The sequence below is a fragment of the Henckelia pumila genome, chromosome 2 (genome assembly GCF_033568475.1).
Source record: "Henckelia pumila isolate YLH828 chromosome 2, ASM3356847v2, whole genome shotgun sequence".
Classification (NCBI taxonomy): Eukaryota; Viridiplantae; Streptophyta; class Magnoliopsida; order Lamiales; family Gesneriaceae; genus Henckelia; species Henckelia pumila.
Window position 1 is genome coordinate 123,559,464 of NC_133121.1, and position 21,675 is coordinate 123,581,138.

The window sequence follows — 21,675 nt, forward strand, 5'->3', positions numbered from 1 at the left end:
GGTAGAACATGGGGATGTCTATCATGAAATACATCTTATAGTCACTGTATATTCTAAACTGTTCCTAGTCGATTGAGCCGTCCGATAATAAGGATAAGGATCGCTCGAGTTTGAGACTAGCATTTGCGATGCGGAGTACCACGTTTCATTTGTAGGGAACATGGAGATGTTCGAAGCATGCAAATGGATATTCATAGGATGAATAATTGAACTACCCTATCCGGACTTTCCAAGTGGTTATCACTTATCGAGTGGATAAAGTCCGCGGTTTTGGTTGTACACCATTAGTCCTTACTACTTGAAACATCATGGAGACTCTATATGCTAGTACTGTGCTTTGACTCGTTTACCGACTCTATGGGGTCATCAGGTGTCGGGATTGGGTGCAGTTACGACACATATAGGAGTCGATGCATTGTTGTCAAGGATTCACCACATACTTGCTAGTGTGGATATCCTATGCGATCTGAGGAGATATTAGTGTGACAAATCTCTGGCCAGAGTACTTGATGTGATTTAAGAAATGGTTTCTTAGTAGCACATGCGATGTCACTAATTTGATCTTCAAGATGTATTGCATAGTTATCGAATCTTGAGCGACTCTCGATATACCAATGGTTGTTGATTCGATCGGGATATATGGATGAAGGGACCGTACTGTACGCTAACCAAAATCTACTGGTTCTTGTAGGCACTATCAGTGATACCTAGGGAATCATGGGGCGATGTTGCTAGGCGCTTTACCATGATTCGTTGGGCAAGTCGGAAAGTGTTGTTCCGAGTCACAAGGAGTTGTGAGCCCACGGCTAGCTGTATCCGTGAACCATTGAGGGTCACACAGTGTAATGGAGTTTTAATCCCCGTTGAGATAGTTAAATTTAAAGAGTTAAATTTAATGAACAAAGAAGTTGGACTTCTTAAATAAGAGTAAGGGAGTAGGATTTCCTAAAATGACATAGGGATGGACATTTTTGGAAACCACTGAATTCGGATTCAGGAAAATTTATCTTGACTTTAAAATGTGCAGAAATGATTTCTGTGCACATTGGTGAAATCGGTTCATCAATCGGAGTCACGATGAATTTTATATTAATTTCTGAACATGCGGGCTTTGCTTGTCGGGCCTCAACTTATGACTAATGGGCCCTAAGGTGTTAGTGGCCTGCATTATAAATAAGTTATTGCAGTACAGAAATTACACACAACAGGTCATAATTTTGAGAGCAAAATTTCGAAAACCCTAGCCTCCTCTCTCTCAAATTCGGCCGCCCCTCCCTTCTCTGCGTGAGAAATTCCGGTCTGTGATTTCGAATTGCAGTCTGGAATAGCGAATCAAATTCGTTTATTCTCTTCGTAGAAAACTTCTGATAGATTTTCTAGTGCAATCTATCAGAGGGATTAAACCTCTATTCGTGGACCTGATTGAAGGAAAGCTTGTTCATCAGTTCCAGGGAGATACAAGAAGCGCAGAGAAATCTGTGTGGTGTCCAATAATCTCGCTTCGAGATTGAAGGTAATATTTAATAATAGTTATTTAATTTTACACACACAAATAATTTAATCGTTGAACGGTTGATACTCACACTATGGAATTGTTCCATAATAAAATTTTAAACTTCCGCTGCACCGGGTATCAATCGTGTTTGATCTGAACGCCAGTTTTCCAACATAGGGTAGTTCGATTATTCATCCTATGAATATCCATTTGCATGCTTCGAACATCTCCATGTTCCCTACCAATGAAACGTGGTACTCCGCATCGCAAATGCTAGTCTCAAACTCGAGCGATCCTTATCCTTATTATCGGACGGCTCAATCGACTAGGAACAGTTTAGAATATACAGTGACTATAAGATGTATTTCATGATAGACATCCCCATGTTCTACCACATCTTACATACACTATAGTATATTCAAGGTCTTTATCAAAACAACAATAGTATATCACAATATAACAATATGAAGAAAGATAAAGTCATTGCCATTAATAAAAGTGTAAATTACATTAAACAAAAGATCGTTTGTACAAAGAGTCATCAAAGCCCATAGCCACAAGTTGGCTCACTGGGCACCCACTCTTTCAATCTCCCACTTGCCCTATAGCCAACTAGTCATACTACGTAGACCCATTGCTTCGCGATGTTTGTCAAACAATGGTCCCGGCAAGGGCTTCATAAGTGGATCAGCGATATTGTCTGCAGAGGCCACTCGTTCGACAGTGATGTCTCCTCTTTCCACAATCTCCCGGATGATGTGGTATTTCCTCAGTACGTGTTTGGATCTTTGATGAGACCTTGGTTCCTTTGCTTGAGCAACGGCACCCGTGTTGTCACAGTACACCGGGACTGGACCAACAAATTCAGGAATGACGCCCAACTCTTGGACGAAATTCCTCATCCAAACGACCTCTTTAGCAGCAGCTGATGCTGCAATGTATTCAGCCTCAGTGGTGGAATCCGCTGTGGTGTCCTGCTTGGAACTCTTCCAAGAGACAGCACCGCCATTGAGCATGAACACAAATCCAGAGGTTGACTTCGAGTCATCCACGTCACTTTGGAAGCTAGAGTCGGTATAGCCTTCCAATTTCAGTTCTCGTCCTCCATATACCATGAGCATATTCTCAGTCCTTCGTAAGTACTTAAGAATGTCCTTCACGGCTTTCCAATGCATTTGACCGGGATTAGCTTGATATCTGATCGTGACACTCAGAGCAAATGCTACATCCGGTCTGGTAGATATCATCCCATACATGATACTACCTATAGCTGACGCATATGGTACATGTGTCATATTCTCTATCTCTGCATCAGTCTTGGGACACATAGACTTGGATAGAGAAACTCCATGACACATGGGTAGATGTCCTCTCTTGGACCCATCCATTGAAAACCGTTTCAATATGGTATCGATGTAGGTTGATTGTGTGAGTCCTATCATTCTCTTAGATCTATCCCTATAGATCTGTATCCCAAGAATGTAGGATGCCTCACCCAAATCCTTCATCGAGAATCTACCTGATAACCATATCTTTGTTGACTGCAACATCCCTACATCATTCCCAATGAGTAGGATGTCATCAACATAAAGTACTAAGAATGTCACAGCATCCTTAACTACTTTCTTGTACACGCATGGTTCCTCCGGGTTCTTGATGAAACCAAAATCTTTTATTGTTTCATCAAATTTCTGGTTCCAACTTCTTGATGCTTGTTTTAGACCATAAATTGATCTCTGAAGCTTGCATACCTTATGCTCGCTTCCCATGGATGTGAACCCCTCAGGCTGCTTCATATAGATTTCTTCCTTAATGTCTCCATTAAGAAAGGCAGTCTTCACATCCATTTGCCATATCTCATAGTCATACCATGCAGCTATGGCAATAAGGATTCTTATGGACTTGAACATTGCAACTGGTGAAAAGGTTTCATCATAGTCAACTCCTTGCCTTTGAGTATAACCTTTTGCCACCAATCGTGCCTTGTAGGTCAATACCTTACCATCAGGCCCAAGCTTTCTCTTGTAGATCCATTTACACCCTATTGGAACAATTCCATCAGGAGGATCTACTAAAGACCAAACTTGGTTTGTATGCATCGAATCCAATTCAGACTGCATAGCTTCAAGCCATAAATTTGAATCCGCATCAGAAATTGCTTCCTTGAAGTTTCTTGGATCACATCCAATGTCGGGTTCATCTTGATCCCCTTCAAGAAGAAGACCATATCGAACAGGAGGTCTAGAAGTCCTCTCGGATCTTCTAGGTTCAGGCGTGTCCAGCAATGGTTCCTGAGGTGTAGGATCGTTATTTTGTATTTCGGGTTCTTCTCGAATTTCTTCGAGTTCCATCATCTCGCCTTTCTTATCCAATAAGAACTCCTTCTCCAAGAAGGTGGCATTCCTTGAAACAAACACCTTTGTTTCAGCAGGATAATAGAAATAATATCCGATTGAATTCTTCGGATACCCTACAAAATAACATAAGCTGGATCGACTATCCAACTTATCTCCCACTGTCCGCTTCACGTAAGCTGGACATCCCCAAATCCTCAAGTACGAATACTTAGGAGCTTTGCCATTCCATAACTCGTATGGTGTTTTGTCCACTGCTTTAGTGTGGACGTTGTTCAACAACAATACCGCCGTTTCAAGCGCATAGCCCCAAAACGAAGGTGGAAGCTCAGTGAAGCTCATCATAGATCGAACCATGTCCAACAGAGTTCGATTACGACGCTCCGATACACCATTAAGCTGTGGTGTCATAGGAGGAGTCCACTGAGAGAGAATCCCATTCTCTTTTAGATAGTCCAAAAAATCGGTACTCAAGTATTCTCCACCTCGATCCGATCGAAGTGCTTTAATACTTTTACCTAGCTTGTTTTCTACTTCAGCCTTGAATTCTTTGAACTTTTCAAATGCTTCAGACTTATATTTCATTAAATATAAATACCCATACCTAGAATAATCATCAGTAAAGGTAATGAAGTAGGTGTGGCCATATTGAGTCCCAACTCTAAATGGTCCACAAACATCTGTATGGATCAAATCCAACAGATTTTGACTACGTTCAGGTTTCCCCTTAAAAGGAGATTTAGTCATTTTTCCTTTTAGGCAGGATTCACAAGTAGGTAGAGAGTTAATATCAGACATATCAAACATGCCCTCTCCCACTAGCTTGTTCATCCTCCTTGAGGAAATATGACCTAGCCTAGCGTGCCAAAGGTTTGCCGGGTTTTGACTATCGATTTTCCTTTTGTTTGTTGTCGCCGGTTTATCAACATAATTTATTGGAACGTCTTTTAGTTTTAAGTTGTATAGATCGTTTTCAAGTTGTCCATTTCCAATCAAACATTCATTCTTGTAAATATTGCAAATCTCATTCACAAAATTGCAAGAATAACCATCTCTATCAAGCATAGAAATAGAAATAATGTTTTTAATTAAATCTGGAACAAATAAAACATCTCTTAATAATAACTTAAAACCGTTCTGCAAAGTTAAACAAACATCTCCAATGGCCGTAGCTTCAACTCTGGAACCATTTCCGAGCCTCAGCTGGGTCTCACCCATTCTAAGCCTGCGACTTCTTGTCATCACCTGCAAATCATTGCAAATGTGAGATCCACATCCGGTATCCAATACCCAAGAAGTTGTATTAAGTGAAATGTTTATTTCAATATAGAACATACCCTTTGCAGTTCCCAACTGCTCTAGATATTCCTTGCAGTTGCGCTTCCAATGACCCGGCTTCTTGCAGTAATGGCAAACATCCTTGGATTTTCCATTGTTTGAAGCCTTTGTCTTGTGCTTCTTCTCGGGCTCGACTTTCTTGGGTGGGGCAGAACGTTTCTTGCCCTTCATACTTGGCCCCTTCTTAGCAGAAGATGAGGAGCCCACCAAGAAAGCTGGCTTATCCTTCTTAAGTGTGGATTCATATGTAACGAGCATATTGACCATCTCTTCAAGGGTGACCTCTATCTTGTTCATATTAAAATTTACCACAAATCCGTCAAACGAAGAAGGAAGAGACAGAAGCAGTAAATCCACATTGAGTTCATGCTCCAACACCAAATCAAGGGTTGCTAATTTCTGTATGAGCCAAATCACTCGTACCCCATGATCACGGACCGAAGTCCCTTCACGCATGCGACACGTCATTAGCTCCTTAACAGTAGCGAACCTTTCAGCCCTCGATTGAGCCCCAAAAAGTTCTTTGAGTTGAGCTTGAATGTCAGCAGCATTCACGGTGTCCTCAAATCGCCTCTGGAGTTCATCAGACATCGAGGCTTGCATATAGCATTTGGTCTTAATGTCATGGTCCCACCATGCATCAAGTTTGGCCAATTCCTCCGGACTTACATCAGCTGGTGCTTCCTTCGGAGGTGCTTTCTCTAACACGTAGAGCATTTTCTCCGAAGTTAAGACAATCTTCAACTTCCGGAACCATTCCGTATAGTTGGCGCCAGTCAACTTGTTTTGTTCGAGGATCGAGAATAATGGATTTCGCGAATTCATCGTATGAAATACTGAAAAGAAAAACAGACATATATCAATGATTGTTTAAGTAATTTACTAAGACATAAAATAGGCGAATTTAATTTTATGAATCTCACTCCCACTATTTTAACGATTTCACCACCCTCTAGTGAAAACGGGAAACCTTTTCCTTAGTGAGAACATGGAGTCCAATTGACAAACTTATGGTCCCGAATAATATCAGCCAACCATAATTCTCAAAAGGTAGAGCCCAATTGCTTCCAAAGCAACCCCCATGTTTTTACCTCATGTCCAATAAGGGCCCAATAATATGACGCCGTTTAAAGTGACATGTCAAGATGACCCATCAATATTAAGTTGTGATGGACGGTCGCCATGTGGATCCCCCAATAATATGAGCCGATCCCATGGGAGTTCCACCCAACTTACAACATTTGTCGATCCAATGTACAGCTTTCCGACGGACGGGCCCCCCCAATAATATGAGCCGGACCGTATCCGCGGGTAGCATCACATACATTGACCGTTGATGGAAGGTAGGAACATTTAAAAAAATTTAAATTTCCTTTATTTATCTTGATATCAATTTTAAATCATATTTAAAATGAGGGATTTTTAATTATAAAAATTTGTCTCATCATAATCATTTTATTGCATGCTTGCCGGATTCACGCAATTATGTCTAAACATGCATACAATCATAATATCATATATTATATAGGATGATCGATTCCATTTCTAATTGACCCGTGGTTGCCAATCACGAGTCTTAGTCCAATCCTAGGTAATATGCAGTATGCAATGCAATCCTATTACATATGCTTCCAATTTACATTTCTTCTGTCTTTATTGTCTGCTGGGCCCACCATCTTCAAATCTTGATCTCCCACTAAATCTAATGTATTTACAATAAATAACAATGACAAGTAGGGGATACATTTTTAGGGGTGGGAACGGGCCATAAACCAAGCCCACTTTTATTACATATGACATTCATACTGGGCCATAAACCAGGCCCATTAATAAAACCAACAACAATAAAAACAAATGTAAATTCCTAACATACACCTACAAAATTGGTCATGGCAATCGATCATCCTTATCCAATAACATTTAATTCAAAATTAATTTATTGGATAACATGCAGTGGCAATTTAAATTTAAACAGGATAAAATCATATTTTATATATAAAATCACATTTTACATATAAAATCATATTTTACCTTTTATTAAATAAAATCATATTTTATCTACAGAATCAAATTTTATAGATAAAATCATATTTTACTTAATATCTACATAAGATCAAATCTTATCATCAATTGTACCAAAAATAATTGATTTCAAAATTCAATTTAAGGATAAAATATTAAAATTTTCCAAAAATTCAAATTTATCCAAAAATCAATTTTAAAATTTTCGGACTCGAACAATTCGATCCGATGCCTCGTGAACCAATCAAAAACAATTTTTGACCGGACCAAAAATAAAATTTTAACACATTAAAATTAATTTAAATAAAAAAAATAATTTTTCCCGCGGGCCGCCCGGGACACTCCCGGGCCGGCCCGCACCCGTGGGCGCGGGCCGGGGCAGCCCGGCTGCCCCTTTAGGGCAGCGACAATCGCCGCCCCTGGGCGGCGCCGTGCGCCGCCCTAGGCAGCGCCGAGCGCTGCCCTGGCGGCGCAGTGCGCCCCCTTTGGGCGGCGCCGTGCGCCGCCCGGGGCAGCGACCGTCGCTGCCCCACCGGGCAGCGATCCAATCGCTGCCTGGGTTTTGCCCGAAAAAATTTTTTTTTATTTAAAATATTTATTTTGTTTAAAAAACCAAGACTCAAAAATTTTTGTACAATTGATTAATTTAATCGTTTGATCTGAGCAACCTGGCTTTGATACCACTGTTGGAAAACTGGCGGTCAGATCAATCACGATTGATACCCGGTGCAGCGGAAGTTTAAAAATTTTATTATGGAACAATTCCATAGTGTGAGTATCAACCGTTCAACGATTAAATTATTTGTGTGTGTAAAATTAAATAACTATTATTAATTTTACCTTCAATCTCGAAGCGAGATTATTGGACACCACACAGATTTCTCTGCGCTTCTTGTATCTCCCAGGAACTGATGAACTCCTTCTATCAGGTCCACGAATAGAGGTTTAATCCCTCTGATAGATTGCACTAGAAAATCTATCAGAAGTTTTCTACGAAGAGAATAAACGAATTTGATTCGCTATTCCAGACTGCAATTCAAAATCACAGACCGGAATTTCTCACGCAGAGAAGGGAGGGGGCGGCCGAATTTGAGAGAGAGGAGGCTAGGGTTTTTCGAAAATTGCTCTAAAAATTATGACCTGTTGTGTGTAATTTCTGTACTGCAATAACTTATTTATAATGCAGGCCACTAACACCTTAGGGCCCATTAGTCATAAGTTGAGGCCCGACAGGCAAAGCCCGCATGTTCAGAAATTAATATAAAATTCATCGTGACTCCGATTGATGAACCGATTTCACCAATGTGCACAGAAACCATTTCTGCACATTTTAAAGTCAAGATAAATTTTCCTGAATCCGAATTCAGTGGTTTCCAAAAATGTCCATCCCTATGTCATTTTAGGAAATCCTACTCCCTTACTCTTATTTAAGAAGTCCAAATTCTTTATTCATTAAATTTAACTCTTTAAATTTAACTATCTCAACGGGGATTAAAACTCCATTACACTGTGTGACCCTCAATGGTTCAGGGATACAGCTAGCCGTGGGCTCACAACTCTTTGTGACTCGGAACAACACTTTCCGACTTGCCCAACGAATCATGGTAAAGCGCCTAGCAACATCGCCCCATGATTCCCTAGGTATCACTGATAGTGCCTACAAGAACCAGTAGATTTTGGTTAGCGTACAGTACGGTCCCTTCATCCATATATCCCGATCAAATCAACAACCATTGGTATATCGAGAGTCGCTCAAGATTCGATAACTATGCAATACATCTTGAAGATCAAATTAGTGACATCGCATGTGCTACTAAGAAACCATTTCTTAAATCACATCATGTACTCTGGCCAGAGATTCGTCACACTAATATCTCCTCAGATCGCATAGGATATCCACACTCGCAAGTACGTGGTGAATCCTTGACAACAATGCATCGACTCCTATATGTGTTGTAACTGTACCCAATCCCGACACCTGATGACCCCAATAGAGTCGGTAAACGAGTCAAAGCACAGTACTAGCATACAGAGTCTCCATGATGTTTCAAGTAGTAAGGACTAATGGTGTACAACCAAAACCGCGGACTTTATCCACTCGATAAGTGATAACCACTTGGAAAGTCCGGATAGGGTAGTTCGATTATTCATCCTATGAATATCCATTTGCATGCTTCGAACATCTCCATGTTCCCTACCAATGAAACGTGGTACTCCGCATCGCAAATGCTAGTCTCAAACTCGAGCGATCCTTATCCTTATTATCGGACGGCTCAATCGACTAGGAACAGTTTAGAATATACAGTGACTATAAGATGTATTTCATGATAGACATCCCCATTTTCTACCACATCTTACATACACTATAGTATATTCAAGGTCTTTATCAAAACAACAATAGTATATCACAATATAACAATATGAAGAAAGATAAAGTCATTGCCATTAATAAAAGTGTAAATTACATTAAACAAAAGATCGTTTGTACAAAGAGTCATCAAAGCCCATAGCCACAAGTTGGCTCACTGGGCACCCACTCTTTCATTTAGTCCCTCAACTATGCAATAATTGCAATTCAGTCCTCAATTTCTCATTTGATTCAATTTCAATCTTAATCAATTTAAGAATATTAGAATTTAAATCAAAACTCCAAATATTCTTCAAATTAATTATTTTCGGATTAAAATTAAATATTTTCGGGCGCCCTCAAATCGTCTATTCGAACAGTTCCGTTCATGTCAAACTCAAGGAATAAGTCATCAAGATGAATGCAACATATCATTATCAAGGCATTCACTAAATCAACAACTCATTCAACAAATCAAGGTAAAGCACATAAGAGCAATTAAGCAAACAAGTATGTGAATTGAGGGAACTCGATACAAACCATCTCGAGTTGTAATCCCAATCAAATAGTAGTCCACTTTTACCTTTCAAATCTGATGTGTAGGATGTCTTCTAGCTTGACTAACACTGTACAAGATCAATCACCAAACACATTTCACAATCTGCTCAATATCAATTCAAACTTCAACAAGAACTTTAAGGCAAACTCTACCAACCTTGTTCTATTGTTTATCGGTTTTGGAGTTGACGTTCTTGAGTTGATATGCCCTGTTCAACCACTGAAATGATAGCATAATAATCAAGGAACCATTAACTAATAGCTCAACAACTTCTAAATGCAAGAACAATAGCAAAACACTTCAATTCACGAGTTCAATGGCATATCGGTAGTACTTCGACGATTCCGAACTCAATTACAACATTTATAACATGAATATCAGCTGTTAAAGCTTCAAGATCAACAGAACAGAAGATATATATAGATCGAATCATAATTGGGAATCACAAGAACATGATATACAACTCAATCTTCAATCAAACTTCAAGATTATCAAAGATAGAAGCTCAACAGTCACAAAACATATCCAACATCTGATATCTGCCATGTTCGAATGACCAAACCCTGATGAACAAAGAAGAAACTTACATAAAATCGAAGGTTTCGTCGAGAGGATTCCAAAACATCTTTCGGAATCGAAATCGGATAATCGTAGCTCAAGATATAAGGATTTGAAGATTAAGATTGAACTTGGAGATCTCTTTGCTCTTGCTCTCGGTTCCTTTCTTTCCTTGTGCTGAATAATCTGATGGAATTTCAAGATAATCACACGTGACTCATCTTAGAACTAACAAGTGTCCCACTAACAATCACAATTTTGCACTTTAGTCCCTCAACTATGCAATAATTGCAATTCAGTCCTCAATTTCTCATTTGATTCAATTTCTATCCTAATCAATTTAAGAATATTAGAATTTAAATCAAAACTCCAAATATTCTCCAAATTAATTATTCTCGGATTAAAATTAAATATTTCCGGGCGTTATACCACCTGTTGTGACGACCCGAGTTCTAATCTCTCAAATAATAATCATCAAGAATAATAGACAATAATCAAAGTCTAAACAAATAATAAATTTTTTTTTTTAAGAACAGAGCACCTCACTCGATCGGGGAAAAACCCCCGATCGAGCGAGCACAAAATGCTCAACTCTCGGGTTCAAGAATTGGTGGCCTCGCTCGATCGGCAGGTTTTGCCCGATCGAGCGAGCACCCAAACATGGCAAATATCAGATGTTGGATATGTTTTGTGATTGTTGAGCTTCTATCTTTGATAATCTTGAAGTTTGATTGAAGATTGAGTTGTATATCATGTTCTTGTGATTCCCAATTATGATTCGATCTATATATATCTGCTGTTCTGTTGATCTTGAAGCTTTAACAGCTGATGTTCATGTTAGAAATGTTGTAATTGAGTTCGGAATCGCCGAAGTACTACCGATATGCCGTTGAACTCGTGAATTGAAGTGTTTTGCTACTGTTCTTGCATTTAGAAGTTGTTGAGCTATTAGTTAATGGTTCCTTGATTGTTATGATATCATTTCAGTGGTTGAACAGGGCATATCAACTCAAGAACGTCAACTCCGAAACCGATAAACAATAGAACAAGGTTGGTAGAGTTTGCCTTGAAGTTCTTGTTGAAGTTTGAATTGATATTGAGCAGATTGTGAGATGTGTTTGGTGATTGATCTTGTACAGTGTTAGTCAAGCTAGAAGACATCCTAAACATCAGATTTGAAAGGTAAAAGTGGACTACTATTTGATTGGGATTACAACTCGGGATGGTTTGTATCGAGTTCCCTCAATTCACATACTTGTTTGCTTAATTGCTCTTATGTGCTTTACCTTGATTTGTTGAATGAGTTGTTGATTTAGTGAATGCCTTGATAATGATATGTTGCATTCATCTTGATGACTTATTCCTTGAGTTTGAAATGAACGGAACTGTTCGAATAGACGATTTGAGGGATTGTATATGTATGGCTTGGGTGGTTTTTTTAGCCTAGCGTCTGATTTACATATATAATGGCTTCAAAGTCTAGAGAAGCAAGATAATAGCCCCACCTCGATAGGGTGTGTCGGTGGATTAGCTATGATATCTTCTTCTCGGGATCTCAACCGATGAATGACGAAATGAACCTTGTTTTGAAAACATGCATTGTATGTACTTTTATATCATGATTTTGATATATGTTGATTATGCATGTTTAGTTGCTTTTACTGGGAAATCTATTTCTTACCGGAGTTATCCGGCTATTGTTTTGTTGTATGTGTCATTGCAATAGGAGGGAGTGGAACCGGGAAAAGGCGTACTTAAAGAACAAGGGATGAGATGAACATAGCGTGATGATCCGAGTTAGATGTTGAATGAGTTGTCATGTTGTAGATTGGAACCTTGAATATGATCATGTTATTAGATACTTGTACAATGACTTGTAGATGATTTAGTTGTGGTTTTGTTGATGTATATAGGATTGAAATATGTTGTAAATCCTTGAATCAACATGATGTATCTTGATCTTGAATGGTTGAATAATGCTTCTTGCATGTTTATGATTATGTTGTAAGGCCTTAGAATGATCTATTCCTATCAATTATAGCATGTTAGAATGCATGTTAGATGTTGTGATTGATTAAACCATGTCTAGACTTTAGTAGGAAATGGTCTTGAATCAAAGACCATGCATGATCTCGAATTTGACAGCAAGAAATATCTGTTCTTTTTCCTCTGTTTGGGTGCTCGCTCGATCGGGCAAAACCTGCCGATCGAGCGAGGCCACCAATTCTTGAACCCGAGAGTTGAGCATTTTGTGCTCGCTCGATCGGGGGTTTTTCCCCGATCGAGCGAGGTGATCTGTTCTTAAATTTTTTTTTTTTTATTATTTGTTTAGACTTTGATTATTGTCTATTATTCTTGATGATTATTATTTGAGAGATTAGAACTCGGGTCGTCACAACAAGTGGTATCAGAGCTTCAAAAGGAGCCATTCCAATACTCGATTGATAACTGTTGTTGTGCAATCGGAGCTGCAGGTTGTGACTGTCTCAGAGGCTATGCGGTATACGAAGCTCCTCGCTGCTGTATCAAGCCAGCTTCTGCTCCTTTGGCACTGTTCAAGGCATCAGCAAAGTTATTCGGTCGCCTTGTGTTCACTAGTGTAAAAACATCCGGACTCAGGCCATTAATGAACTGATCAGCCATAGCCTCGTCACTGTCAGCAACATGTGGAGCAAAACGTAGCAATGTAGAGAATTTTGCAACATAGTAAACAGTGAAACCACCAGTACCTGACGGAATCGTCAAGATTGGTGCACTGGTCAGTTGCTTCTTCAACTCAATAAAACTGGATTCACAAGCTTCAGACCAGACAAAAGGAGCATTTTTCTGAGTCAACTGAGTAATCGGCTTCGCAATACTGGAAAAATCTTTAATGAATCGACGATAATACCCAGCCAATCCCATAAAACTACGAATCTCAGGAACAGATGTAGGTCTAGACCAAATAATCACAGCCTCGACTTTACTTGGATCAACAGAAATACTATTCCCAGATATAATATGTCCAAGAAAAACCACCTGTTTCAGCCAAAACTCACATTTTGACAATTTCGCATACAGCTTCTCAGATCTCAGAGTCTTCAATACAATTCTCAAATGCTAGGAATGATCAATCAGATTCTTGGAATATATCAGAATATCATCAATAAATATAATCACGAAATCATCTAGATATTTTTGAAACACACGGTTCATCAAAGCCATAAATACAGCTGGAGCATTCGTCAAACCAAACGGCATAACTATAAACTCATAATGGCCATACCTGGTTCTGAATGCAGTCTTAGGAATATCAGAATCCCTAACTCTCAGCTGATGGTATCCAGATCTCAGATCGATCTTGGAATACACTGAAGAACCCTGCAACTGATCAAATAAATCATCAATACGAGGCAAAGGGTATTTGTTCTTTACCGTAGCCTTGTTTAGTTGCCGGTAGTCGATACATAATCTCATTGAACCATCTTTCTTTCTGACAAACAGTACTGGAGCACCCCAAGGAGAAACACTGGGTCGAATGTATCCCTTGGCCAGTAAATCTTCTAACTGTTCTTTCAACTCTTTCAATTCCACTGGTGCCATTCGATAAGGTGCTTTCGATATCGGTGCAGTTCCTGGCATCAGTTCAATGTTGAAGTCAATCTCACGATACGGAGGTAATCCTGGAATTTCATCCGGAAAGACGTCCGCAAATTCACTAACCACTGGCAAGTCAGCCAGGTTCAGGCTAGCTTTCAACAAATCCACTGCATAAACAAGAAATCCCTTCACTCCTTTCTGCAAAAGTCGGGTCATAGATAATACAGAAATAAGAGGAATCTTAGCACGTGAACCCTTACCATAGAACTTCCATTCTCCAGCCATCTCAGGTCTAAATCTCACTACCTTCTGAAAGCAATCGACGGTAGCTCTGTACTTGTTCAGCATATCAATCCCAATAATACAATCAAAATCAGACATACCAAGTACGAAACAATCGATCTCAATCTCATTACCCTCATATGATACCACCTGTTGTGACGACCCGAGTTCTAATCTCTCAAATAATAATCATCAAGAATAATAGACAACAGATAACAGAAAACTAAAGAAGACACACATCAATGAAACATCTCTGGAAATCGTTGTCGCATATCGGATTCTGTCTCCCAAGTACCTTCTTCAATACCATGACGACTCCACTGGACTTTCATAAGCGGAATAGTCTTCGTTCAAAGTTGCTTGTCCTTTCGATCAAGAATCTGAATTTAACTCAAAGTCTCGTCAAGTTCAACCTCATCAGATTGAAGCACATGAGATTCATCAGCAAGGTATTTTTGAAGCATCGATACATGAAAGACATCATGTATTCCAGATAACGCCGGAGGAAGAGCTAATCGATAGGCAAGATTGCCTATTTTCTCAAGAATTTCATACGGACCAATGTAGCGTGGAGACAGCTTCCCTCGCTTTCCAAATCTGACTGTGCCTCTGAAAGGAGAAATCTTCAGAAATACTCGATCCCCCTGTTCAAAAGACAAAGGTCGACGTCGAATATTGGCATACTTCGTTTGTCTGTCCTGAGCTATTTTCATTCTTTTCTGAATAAGTTTTACTTGATCATTCATGTCACGAATCATATCAGGGCAGTGTCAGGTACATCAGAGATATCATCCCAATACAAAGGAGATCGACACTTTCTTCCATATAAAGCTTCAAAAGGAGCCATTCCAATACTCGATTGATAACTGTTGTTGTACGAGAATTCACAAAGAGGTAATGAATCTTGCCAACTCGTGCCAAAATCTAGCACTACAGCTCTCAACATGTCCTCCAATGTCTGAATGGTATGCTCAGACTGTCCGTCTGTATGTGGATGATAAGCTGTGCTCAGACGAAGCTGAGTACCCAAAGCATTCTGCAAACTGTGCCAAAAGTGCGATGTAAATCGAGGATCACGATCTGATACAATAGTCTTCGGCACACCATGTAATCTGAAAACTTCACGGACATAAATCTCTGCCATCTGATCATGTCTATACGTCATACGATAAGGTATAAAACATGTTGATTTCGTCAATCTATCAATAATCACCCAGATAGCATCATAACCTCTAGAAGATCGAGGTAATCTCGTCACGAAGTCCATGGAAATATGATCCCATTTCCATTCAGGCACTGATAAACTCTGAAGCAAACCAGGCGGTTTCTTCCTTTCAGCCTTCACCTGTTGACAGTTCAGACATCGAGATACAAAATCAGTGATATCAGACTTCATTGGTTTCCACCAGTACCGAGTCTTCAAATCATTATACATCTTCCTACCTCCAGGATGAATACTATAACGACTACAATGCGCCTCTGTCAGTAGTTGTTGTCGCACATCAGAAATATCAGGCACTACAAGGTGATTGTGAACATAAAGAAGATCATCTCGAACCCGGTATTCAGATACATGCCCTGATCGTACTTTCTCAATCGAATTTTGCACACTCTGATCAAGTTTCTGAGCATCTCGAATTCTTACCAATAAAGCTGGTTCAACTTGCATTTGATAGAGTCGCAATGGCTGATAATTTGTATCAAATACTAATCCAGATAAACAACAATTTTCAATCAAATTCGATACACCAATCGTCGATAAGGACAAAGAACATACCTTTCGACTAAGTGCATCTGCTGCTGCATTTGATTTCCCCGGATAGTACTTAATTTCACAATCAAAATCTTTGAGCAAATCAAGCCACCTCCGCTGTCTCATATTTAATTCTGACTAAGAAAACAGATATTTCAGACTCTTGTGATCAGAATAAATCTCAAACTGCTCCCCGTACAGATAATGTCGCCAAATCTTCAAAGCAAATACAATGGCGGCCAATTCAAGATCATGAATCGGATATCTGATTTCGTGAGGCTTCAACTGTCTCGAGGCATAAGCAATCACATGTCCTCGCTGCATCAAAACACACCCCAATCCTCGATGAGATGCATCACAGTAAACAGTGAAACCACCAGTACCTGACGGAATCGTCAAGACTGGTGCACTGGTCAGTCGCTTCTTCAACTCAATAAAACTGGATTCACAAGCTTCAGACCAGACAAAAGGAACATTTTTCTGAGTCAACTGAGTAATCGGCTTCGCAATACTGGAAAAATCTTTAATGAATCGACGATAATACCCAGCCAATCCCATAAAACTACGAATCTTAAGAACAGATATAGGTCTAGACCAATTAATCACAGCCTCGACTTTACTTGGATCAACAGAAATACCATTTCCAGATATAATATGTCCAAGAAAAACCACCTGTTTCAGCCAAAACTCACATTTTGACAATTTCGCATACAGCTTCTCAGATCTCAGAGTCTTCAATACAGTTCTCAAATGCTCAGAATGATCAATCAGATTCTTGGAATATATCAGAATATCATCAATAAATATAATCACGAAATCATCTAGATATTTCTGAAACACACGGTTCATCAAAGCCATAAATACAGCTGGAGCATTCGTCAAACCAAACGGCATAACTATAAACTCATAATGGCCATACCTGGTTCTGAATGCAGTCTTAGGAATATCAAAATCCCTAACTCTCAGCTGAAGGTATCCAGATCTCAGATCGATCTTGGAATACACTGAAGAACCCTGCAACTGATCAAATAAATCATCAATACGAGGCAAAGGGTATTTGTTCTTTACCGTAGCCTTGTTCAGTTGCCGGTAGTCGATACATAATCTCATTGAACCGTCTTTCTTTCTGACAAACAGTACTGGAGCACCCCAAGGAGAAACACTGGGTCGAATGTATCCCTTGGCCAGTAAATCTTCTAACTGTTCTTTCAGCTCTTTCAATTCCACTGGTGCCATTCGATAAGGTGCTTTCGATATCGGTGCAGTTCCTGGCATCAGTTCAATGTTGAAGTCAATCTCACGATACGGAGGTAATCCTGGAATTTCATCCGAAAAGACGTCCGCAAATTCACTAACCACTGGCAAGTCAGCCAGGTTCAGGCTAGCTTTCAACAAATCCACTGCATAAACAAGAAATCCCTCCGCTCCTTTCTGCAAAAGTCGGGTCATAGATAATACAGAAATAAGAGGAATCTTAGCACGTGAACCCTTACCATAGAACTTCCATTCTCCAGCCATCTCAGGTCTGAATCTCACTACCTTCTGAAAGCAATCGACGGTAGCTCTGTACTTGTTCAGCATATCAATCCCAATAATACAATCAAAATCAGACATACCAAGTACGAAACAATCGATCTCAATCTCATTACCCTCATACTGTAGTACACAATTATTTACTATCTGAATCGAGATAAGACCCCTCCCCAAAGGAGAAGAAACAGATACTACAACCGGTAATGTTTCAATAGGCAAAGAATGCAATGCAACAAATTTGGCAGATAGAAACGTATGGAATGCACCGGTATCAAATAAGACATAAGCAAAATAACCAGAAATAGAACAGTTACCTGCAATCACGTCGTCTGGTGCTCCCTGTGCATGTTCCTCTGTCAATGCAAAGACGTGAGCCTGCTGTCTCTGAGGTTGACTGCCTGCCTGACCTCCACCTGGTCGAGTCTGCTACTGTGGATGTGCTGGTTGGAAGGAATGAACAGAAGAGGCTTGTCTTCCAGGTTGAGCCAGTGATCGTGATGACTCTGCACCTCTTGACTGTCCAGAACTTCTTTGAGGACACACCTCGCAAAATGACCGGTCTGTTGGCATATATGGCACCTCCCAGATACACCTCGGCACTGATCGGTTGGATGATTTCCACCACAACTGTTACAGAACACTCCTGAATTCTATTTTGTGCCACTGGAACTCGAAGAACTGCTCCCAGACTTCTTAAACTGTTTTCCTCGTGCTTGCAAAAACCCTTTCTTTCCACTGCTACTACCACTTTCATAACGAGGAGGTTGCTGTGCAATCGGAGCTGCAGATTGTGAATGTCTCGGAGGCTGTGCGGTATACGAAGCTCCTCGCTGCTGTATCAAGCCAGCTTCTGCTCCTTTGGCACTGTTCAAGGCATCAGCAAAGTTATTCGGTCGCCTTGTGTTCACCAGTGTAAAAACATCCGGACTCAGGCCATTAATGAACTGATCAGCCATAGCCTCGTCACTGTCAGCAGCATGTGGAGCAAAACGTAGCAATGAGGAGAATTTTGCAACATAGTCTTCAATATTCAAATTCCCCTGTTTCAGATTTGCAAATTCAGCCCCTTTATCCTTGCGGTACGACACAGGAAAGAAGCGTTGGTAGAACTCGGTTCTGAAGACATTCCAAGTCAGTACAGTTCCTCTACGCTCCAAGGCTTTCTTTGTCGTGACCCACCAGCTCTTCGCAACTTCATGCAACTGGTGCCCAATCAATCTGACTCTTCGTTCATCACCGTAATCAAGTGAATCGAACAACATCTCCATATCATCAAGCCATCCTTCACATTCAACTGCATTTTCTGTACCTTTCAGGGTAGGCGGCTTGTAGGATTGAAAACGTTTCAACAAAGTTTCCATTGGAGTTGCAGTCATATCAGTCATGTCTCTCGAAGTTCTTCCCTGTTCATTACTCGGCACTGCAGTAGCTTGAGGCACTATCGGTGTAACCACTGGCGGTGGAGTATGAACTGTCTTTTCTGGTATAAGAGTAGGAACCTGTGGTAGAGTAGGGACCTGTGGTCTAAGAGGAGGTCTTCCTGGTCGTCGAGACATATCTGATTATCAAAATGGTTAGGATACCAAATCATCAAATTATCTCAGTCCTCCTCTGATCATCTTACCCCTGATCAAGACTCGGTTCTGATTCAATCTTTAAATAAATAATCGACGTACTCAACCAAGACATGCTTCCAATCAAGTCCGATAATCAGGTAGCATATCATAATTAACAGATCACATGCCTCTAATCATTCCAGATATTCCAGTAAGCATGCGTCTTTAATCATCGTAAATCATACTTCCAAATAAAATAAATACAATACTGTAATAAATTACTTGAAAGTACATCATGCTAGCATTTAAAACATGTAATTCAATCACGTAAATAAATCATAGCATGATAAAGATATAAGCAAGGAAGATAACTCGATCTACCCCACTCACTGACTATTTAAGTCCAGAATTGTCTTGCTCTAATACCACCTGTTGTGACGACCCGAGTTCTAATCTCACAAATAATAATCATCAAGAATAATAGACAATAAACAAAGTCTAAACAAATAATAAATTTTTTTTTTTAAGAACAGAGCACCTCGCTCGATCGGGGAAAAACCCCCGATCGAGCGAGCACAAAATGCTCAACTCTCGGGTTCAAGAATTGGTGGCCTCGCTCGATCGGCAGGTTTTGCCCGATCGAGAGAGCACCCAAACAGAGGAAAAAGAACAGATATTTCTTGCTGTCAAATTCGAGATCATGCATGGTCTTTGATTCAAGATCATTTCCTACTAAAGTCTAGACATGGTTTAATCAATCACAACATCTAACATGCATTCTAACATGCTATAATTGATAGGAATAGATCATTCTAAGGCCTTACAACATAATCATAAACATGCAAGAAGCATTATTCAACCATTCAAGATCAAGATACATCATGTTGATTCAAGGATTTACAACATATTTCAATCCTATATACATCAACAAAACCACAACTAAATCATCTACAAGTCTTGGTACAAGTATCTAATAACATGATCATATTCAAGGTTCCAATCTACAACATGACAACTCATTCAACATCTAACTCGGATCATCACGCTATGTTCATCTCATCCCTTGTTCTTTAAGTACGCCTTTGCCCGGTTCTACTCCCTCCTATTGCAATGACACATACAACAAAACAATAGCCGGATAACTCCGGTGAGAAATAGATTTCCAAGTAAAAGCAACTAAACATGCATAATCAACATATATCAAAATCATGATATAAAAGTACATACAATGCATGTTTTCAAAACAAGGTTCATTTCGTCATTCATCGGTTGGGATCCCGAGAAGAAGATATCATAGCTAATCCACCGACACACCCTATTGAGGTGGGGCTACTATCTTGCTTCTCTAGACTTTGAAGCCATTATATATGTAGATTAGATGCTAGGCTAAAACAACCACCCAGGCCATACATATACAATCCCTCAAATCGTCTATTCAAACAGTTCCGTTCATTTCAAACTCAAGAAATAAGTCATCAAGATGAATGCAACATATCATTATCAAGGCATTCACTAAATCAACAACTCATTCAACAAATCAAGGTAAAGCACATAAGAGCAATTAAGCAAACAAGTATGTGAATTGAGGGAACTCGATACAAACCATCTCGAGTTGTAATCCCAATCAAATAGTAGTCCACTTTTACTTTTCAAATCTGATGTTTAGGATGTCTTCTAGCTTGACTAACACTGTACAAGATCAATCACCAAACACATCTCACAATCTGCTCAATATCAATTCAAACTTCAACAAGAACTTCAAGGCAAACTCTACCAACCTTGTTCTATTGTTTATCGGTTTCGGAGTTGACGTTCTTGAGTTGATATGCCCTGTTCAACCACTGAAATGATAGCATAACAATCAAGGAACCATTAACTAATAGCTCAACAACTTCTAAATGCAAGAACAGTAGCAAAACACTTCAATTCACGAGTTCAACGACATATCGGTAGTACTTCGGCGATTCCGAACTCAATTACAACATTTCTAACATGAACATCAGCTGTTAAAGCTTCAAGATCAACAAAACAGCAGATATATATAGATTGAATCATAATTGGGAATCACAAGAACATGATATACAACTCAATCTTCAATCAAACTTCAAGATTATCAAAGATAGAAGCTCAACAATCACAAAACATATCCAACATATGATATCTGCCATGTTCGAATGACCAAAACCTGATGAACAAAGAAGAAACTTACATCAAATCGAAGTTTTTGTCGAGAGGATTCCAAAACATCTTTCGGAATCGAAATCGGATAATCGTAGCTCAAGATATAAGGATTTGAAGA